Here is a 6633-nt window from a genome sequence, read left to right on the forward strand (position 1 = left end):
ATACATCAAAAATTTCACAGAAAAGCATATAGCATTGAGGCATCTCATCCCTCTTAGATATATTACCAAATTTCTGGCATGGGATACAAGATTTGCAAAACTCAGCAGCGTCTCTAAAAAGAGTAGGCCACCAGAATCCACAGTCTAAGATCTTTCTAGCTGTTCGTTGAGGGCCAAAATGTCCTCCACTCTCAGATGAGTGACAGGCCTCTAAAATGGACTAGAATTCTAATTGAGGCACACAACATCTAATTATCTGGTCAGTGCCACATCTCCATAAATATGGGTCATCCCATATATAATATTTAGACTCACTTTTCAGCTTGTCTCTTTGATGTTTAGAAAAATGTGGAGGAAATGTGCGGCTAACTAAATAATTAGCAACAGGTACATACCAAGGGACTACCTCAGATACTGCTTGTAGGTTATCAAAAGGAAAATTATCATCTATAGGAGTAGAATCATCCTTAATATGTTCAAGGCGACTCAAGTGGTCTGCTACTAAATTCTGATTACCACTCCTATCCTTTATTTCTAAATTAAATTCTTGTAGCAGCAGTATCCAACGTATAAGTCTTGGTTTGGACTCCTTTTTAGCTAATAGATACTTTAGAGCTGCGTGGTCCGAATACACTACTACTTTGGTACCAAGTAAATAGGCCCGGAATTTATCCAGAGCAAAAACAATAGCAAGAAGTTCTTTCTCAGTAGTAGTATAATTGGACTGGGCAGTGTCTAAAGTCTTAGACGCATAGGCAATAACAAAAGGATCCTTACCTGCACGCTGAGCCAGTGCTGCTCCTACTGCATGGTTGGAAGCATCGCACATGATTTCAAACGGCTGGCTCCAGTCGGGTCCTCTCACAATTGGGGCTTGAGTTAGAGCAGTCTTCAGCTTATCAAATGCTTTTTTACAATCCTCACTGAACTCGAACTTAATGTCCTTCTGCAGTAATCTGGAGAAGGGAAGTGCCACCTTACTAAAGTCCTTAATAAATCTCCTGTAGAAACCTGCATGGCCAAGGAACGAACGGACTTCCCTCACAGACGAGGGGTAAGGTAAACTAGAAATAACATTCACTTTTGCTGGGTCAACAGAAATACCATTATTAGATACCACATGTCCTAATACAATCCCTTGTTTTACCATAAAGTGGCATTTTTCAAAATTCAGTACAAGGTTTGTATTAATACATCTATCTAATACTCTAGATAATCCATCTAAGCAAAGGGTAAAAGAATCACCATAAATGCTGAAATCGTCCATAAAAACTTCCATACAGTCCTCAGTAAGATCAGAGAAAAGACTCATCATGCACCTTTGGAAAGTAGCTGGTGCATTGCACAAGCCAAAGGGCATTCTCTTATAAGCGTAAGTCCCAAAAGGACATGTAAAAGTAGTCTTTTCCTGATCCTCAGGAGCTATATGAATCTGGAAATAACCTGTGTAACCATCTAGAAAGCAATAATGTGATTTACCTGACAGGCGATCCAGCATTTGATCAATGAATGGAAGTGGGTAGTGATCCTTACGGGTAGCTTGGTTGAGACGCCTGTAATCAATGCAGACTCTCCAAGCATTCTGAACTCTAGTTGCTATGAGCTCTCCATGCTCATTCTTCACGGTAGTGACTCTGGACTTCTTGGGCACCACTTGTACTGAGCTTACCCATTCACTGTCTGAAATGGGATATATGATACCGGCCTCCAATAGTCTGGTCACCTCCTTTTTGACAACTTCCAAGATGGTGGGATTCAATCTCCTTTGGGGTTGACGGACAGGTCTTGCTCCCTCTTCCAAAAATATTCTGTGCTCGCATACTTGAGGGTTGATTCCCACTATGTCTACCAAACTCCACCCAATTGCCTTCTTATGCTTCCTTAGCACATCAAGTAACTGCTCTTCTTGTTGAGAAGTCAGTTCTCTTGCAATAATAACCGGAAGCTTCTGCTCATCCTCGAGATAAGCATATTTGAGATGTGGAGGGAGAGGTTTCAATTCTAACTTTTGATCATGGGCAGGCTCTGGATTATCTGGGGCTTGTGAAAATGGCGAAGTGTCCTCATTGTCAGTTAAGAGGGTCCCCACACTTGGACCTTGTCCAGTGTGCCTCTCTTCAAACTCTTCTTTTTGAACTTCAGCCACACTTTCGTCTATGACATCACACTGGAAGATAGAACGATCTTCTGGGGGGTTGTCAATGACTCCATTCAGATTGAAGATCACTATGCGGCCATCTATTTCAAAGGAGTATGTTCCTGAAAAAGCATCCAATTTGAATTTTGATGTTTTCAGGAATGGTCTTCCAAGTAGGATTGATGATGGCTTATCTGAATCATTATGGGGCATCTCCAAGATATAAAAATCAGTGGGAAATGTGAGCCCTTTAATGTTCACCAAAACATCTTCAGCAACTCCAGCCACTGTAATAATGCTTTTATCTGCTAACACAAAACGAGTTGCCGACCTTTTTAAGGGAGGGAGCCTCAAAACATCATATATGGACAAAGGCATTATACTGACACATTCTCCTAAATCACACATGTAATCATAAATTACTACACTACCAATAGTACAACTAACTATGCAAGGACCTGGATCACTACATTTTTCAGGTAATCCTCCCATTAAGGCAGATATAGAACTACCTAAAGGGATAGTTTCTAATTCATTAATCTTGTCTTTATGGATACATAAGTCTTTTAGAAACTTTGCATATTTAGATACCTGCTGAATAACATCAAAAAGGGGGACAGTTACCTCGACCTTTTTGAATATCTCTACCATTTTAGGATCAGGTTCCAGCTGAAGCTGTGGAAATGGAATGGGAACAATGGGTTCCGTGGTGCCTGCGCCTTTTGGTGCTTCTTCTTGTGGTTGAGCTATCTCTTCTTCAGCTATGTCCTGTATATCCTCTTCCTCTTCAACATCTTCGATTTCCACCACCTCTTCAGCTGAGGCGTATTCTAGTGAGCTTGGTTCCTACTGATTCCTCTCCTGCAGTGTAGTTCCAGACCTCAGGGTGATGGCATTAATGCCTCCCTTTGGATTGGGTAATGGTTGAGAGGGGATTCCAATGGTGCTTGAAGGTTGGTTACTAGAATTTTGTGCTGAACCAAGCTGTGTTATAAAAGCTTGCAGAGTAGAGGTGAGACCATTCAGATTGGCGTTAATACTGTTCACGATGGTACTTTCCATGGCCAGTTGTCTTTTCTCAAAAGCTTGTAATAAATCTTCATTAGAAGATACAGAAGAATGAGTAAATTGAGAGGTTTGCTGCTGATTGTTCGGTGGTCCTTGGTTTTGCCTCAAGTGAGGTGCTCGGTAAGGTTGATTTTGCTGCCTGTTGTTGTTATTATTCCACCTCTGATTTCCCTGATTATCTCTGCTTTCCCTGTTATTATTGTCCCTCCAATTCTGGTTTGAATTGTCCTGCCATCCATGGTTATTATTTCCACTTTGATTGTACCCTTGGTTGGGGCGGTCACAGAAGTTGTGAGTGGATGCCACCATGTTGTCTTCTTGTTGGAACTGCAGGCATTCATCAGTGTAATGGCTGTAATCAGCACAAATTCTGTAAATTTTTTGTGGGACTAGTTGTTGGTTTTGCTGCGGTTGAGTTTGCTGAGCTTGTTGATTCAACTGCATTTGCTTCAGCAGGTTGGTCATCTCACAGATGCTTTGAGTTAGGGCAGCAGTCTCTCTGCCAGAAGATACTTCTGCAATGGCTCTTGAACGGCCTTGCTTCTGTCTGTGGTTCCGAGTATATTCAGCTAAATCACTGATCAATTGCCAAGCTTCATCAGTGGTCTTGTACTTCTTCATAGACCCATTGATGGCACTTTCCAATGTGGTATTATCTTGGGGCCTCATACCTTGTGTGATATAGATGAGTAGCACGATCTTGTCAATCATGTGGTGGGGGCATGCTTCCAGAAGATTATTGAAGCGCTCCCAGTATTCAAAGAGAGTCTCATTGTCATCCTGAACAATTGTAGAGATATCCTTCCTCAGTTTATCAGTAACTTCAGATGGAAAGAATTTCTCCCGAAAAACTCCTTTCTGAGTGTATCCCAGTTGGATACATTTGCTATAGGTTGAGTGTAGTACCACTCTCTTGCTTTTCCCTCAAGAGAGAACGGAAAAGCTTTCAGCAGAATTGAAGTATTATCAGTGCCATCACGCCTGACAGTAGAACAGGCTGCCTGGAAATCTCTCAAGTGCTTGATAGGCTCTTGAGCAGGTAGGCCATGAAACTTGGGCATCAAATTTAACAGTGCGGTCTTTATTTCAAAATCCGTAGCTACCGCTGGATGATGTGCTTGAAACGGTTGCATTGTAAAATCAGGAGCTCCTTCCTCCTGAATGGTAACTCTTCTAGCTGCCATGTTTTCTGCACGTAAAACAACCGAATCAGTAGAACGGGGGCTGGTTTCTTCCTCAAATTCACTTTCAGATCCGCCCTCAGAGCGGGCTAACCTACGCTGTTCTCGCCTTATTCGTGAAATTGTTCTTTCAATTTCAGGATCGAATATTAGCAAGCGCGGATCAGGAAGTGAACGTGTCATTTGACGGAAGAAACATGCAGCTCATAGTAGCAAAATTAAATAAAATGCAAATAAATATATTCTAATTAATAAAATTAGCACTCTATTGCAACTCCCCGGCAACGGCGCCAAAAATTGATGGGGAGCAGAAGCTGATGAATTAAAAAATTATTAAAATTGATATGTTGCAAGTATAGTTCTTAATTCACCGAAAATCTGCCTATCAATTTAGAAATGTGTCACAAAGAGTTTAAATCAAAATTACTGGGAGTTTTAAGTCCCAGGTCGTCTCCCAACGAGTTGCAGAAAAGAGTGCTATCTTATTAATCAGAGGTTCGAAGAAATTGAGGTAAGTAAATTGGAATGTAAACTGAGGGAAATTAAATGATATGAATAAAAGCCTTGACTGGGAATTGATTAGTTAGAATCTCTATCATTGATGGAGTGATTTTTAAGATTGATTTATAATTAACAGTTACTCTATTTAGTTATCCTTTACTAGGTAAGGGAAAGTCAAACAAGTTGGATTACCAGATCCGTTCACGAGTTACAACCCACTTAGTTCAAAGGGATTAACGTTGGTGACAGGATAGCAATTCAACAATTAACCCAATTACAAATTTTCTTTCAATCCTTCCAACTCAAGAGTTCCTTTTCAATCAATTCCCCATCAAGTAATGAAACTACTCACGCATTGTAAATAATAAATCCATAACACATAAAAGGGAATTAAAAGAAGACATGATTATTGGAATTGAAATTGAATTAAAAAGAAATAATCCTTGCATTAATTAATCATAAAAGTATCTGAATGACAAAATTGAACATAACAAAGAACATGGAAGAATAAAACCAAGTTAAGAGAACAAACTAGAATGATGAAGTCTTGATGAGGAAATAACTCTTCTCAATGTTCCAATGCTAAGGCCAATTGAAATTTAAAATTCTAAAAACTAGAGAGAAAAAACCTAAGAGAGTGAAAAACTAGATCTCAAACTACTGAATGAATGTGTATGTTGTTTCTGCATATTCTCTGACTCTAGTCTGCTGTTCTGAGCCGAAAACTGGGCCGAAATAAGGTCCAAAATCGCCCCCAGCGAATTCTGCAGATTATGCAGATTGCACATGTCACGCGATCGCGTCATCCATGCGGACGCGTCGCTTGCGTTTTTTCCTCTCCACGCGTTCGCGTTGTCCACACTACCGCGTCGCTTGCGCTTTCCAATCCGCGTGGCCGCGCAAGCCATGCGGCCGCGTCACTACGATTTGCGCTCCTTCGCGCGATCGCGTGAGCCATGCAACCGCGTCACTTCTCGCTGGTTATCTCCTCAAATTCTTGTGTTCCTTCTATTTTTGCTAGCTTCCTCTCCAATCTCCATCTCATTCATGCCCTATAAAGCCTGAAACACTTGACACACAGATCACGGCATCGAATGGAATAAAGGAGAATTAAAATTAAATAATTAGAGTCTCTAGGAAGCAATTTTCAAACATGTACTAAATTTAGGAAGGAAATCTAAATGCATGCTAAATTGATGAATAAGTGGGTAAGGATCATGCCAAAACCACACAATTAAACACAATATAAACTATAAAATAGTGGTTTATCAAGGTGCCTAGAGCTCTTAAGCACACTCTTTTTTTGCTTTGGACCACGACTTTAACCGCTCAGTCTCAAGCTTTTGACTTGACACCTTCACGCCACAAGCACATTGTTAGGGACAGCTTGGTTTAGCCACTTAGGCCATGATTTTATTCCTTTGGGCCCTCTTATCCATTAATGCTCAAAGCCTTGGATCCTTTTTACCCTTGCCTTTTGGTTTAAAGGGTTATTTGCTTTTTCTGCTTGCTTTTTCTTTTTCTTTCTTTTTTTTTCTTTATTTATTTATTTTTTTTCACCACTTTTTTCTTTTCTTTTTTTTCTCTGCAAGCTATTCACTGCTTTTTCTTGCTTCAAGAATCAATTTTATGATTTTTCAGATTATCAAATAACATTTCTCCTTTTTCATTATTCTTTCAAGAGCCAACAATTTTAACATTCAGAAACAACAAATTCAAAAATATGTACTGTTCAAGCATTCGTCC

General features: G+C 40.1%; 1 non-coding gene across 1 annotated transcript; it reads left to right on the plus strand.

The window, feature by feature from the left end:
* Positions 1 to 3910: 3910 nt before the first annotated feature.
* On the plus strand, positions 3911 to 4018 carry LOC148574424 (small nucleolar RNA R71). Its single transcript, XR_015906071.1, has one exon. It is a non-coding gene; the product is annotated as a small nucleolar RNA R71 (small nucleolar RNA).
* Positions 4019 to 6633: the final 2615 nt, after the last annotated feature.

Source organism: Arachis ipaensis, chromosome B2, assembly GCF_059453495.1.
Source record: "Arachis ipaensis isolate K30076 ecotype BB chromosome B2, ASM5945349v1, whole genome shotgun sequence".
Lineage (NCBI taxonomy): Eukaryota > Viridiplantae > Streptophyta > Magnoliopsida > Fabales > Fabaceae > Arachis > Arachis ipaensis.